The sequence below is a fragment of the Anolis carolinensis genome, chromosome 3 (assembly GCF_035594765.1).
Source record: "Anolis carolinensis isolate JA03-04 chromosome 3, rAnoCar3.1.pri, whole genome shotgun sequence".
Classification (NCBI taxonomy): Eukaryota; Metazoa; Chordata; class Lepidosauria; order Squamata; family Dactyloidae; genus Anolis; species Anolis carolinensis.
The window spans coordinates 31404519-31404902 of NC_085843.1; positions in this window are offsets into that span (position 1 = coordinate 31404519).

Here is a 384-nt window from a genome sequence, read left to right on the forward strand (position 1 = left end):
AATTACAGATCGCAGATATGATGGTTTCTGGAATTTTTAAGTGGTGTCAAACTGGTATCTTTGTATGATAGGGTTACCAGGTGTACCTTATTAGAAGAAGGACCTGAAATAGTGTTGTTTATAGGATGGCAAATGTCCCTTATTATAAGGGATTTCCCCTATTTGGGAGAAGAATTTTAGCTTTTATTATTGAATGAACAAGATGCCAAAAAATCCCATATTTTGGGAAATGGGCACTTCATAAAGGGAAAAATGTATGGACTGTGTACTTTATAAATGTGGACAATATGCTAATTTTGCAGAGAATCACGTAGCTCAAGGAACTGAAGGCAACATTTGGCATTTAGATGGAACTCATACTTTTTAACAGGTCCTTTTGTATTT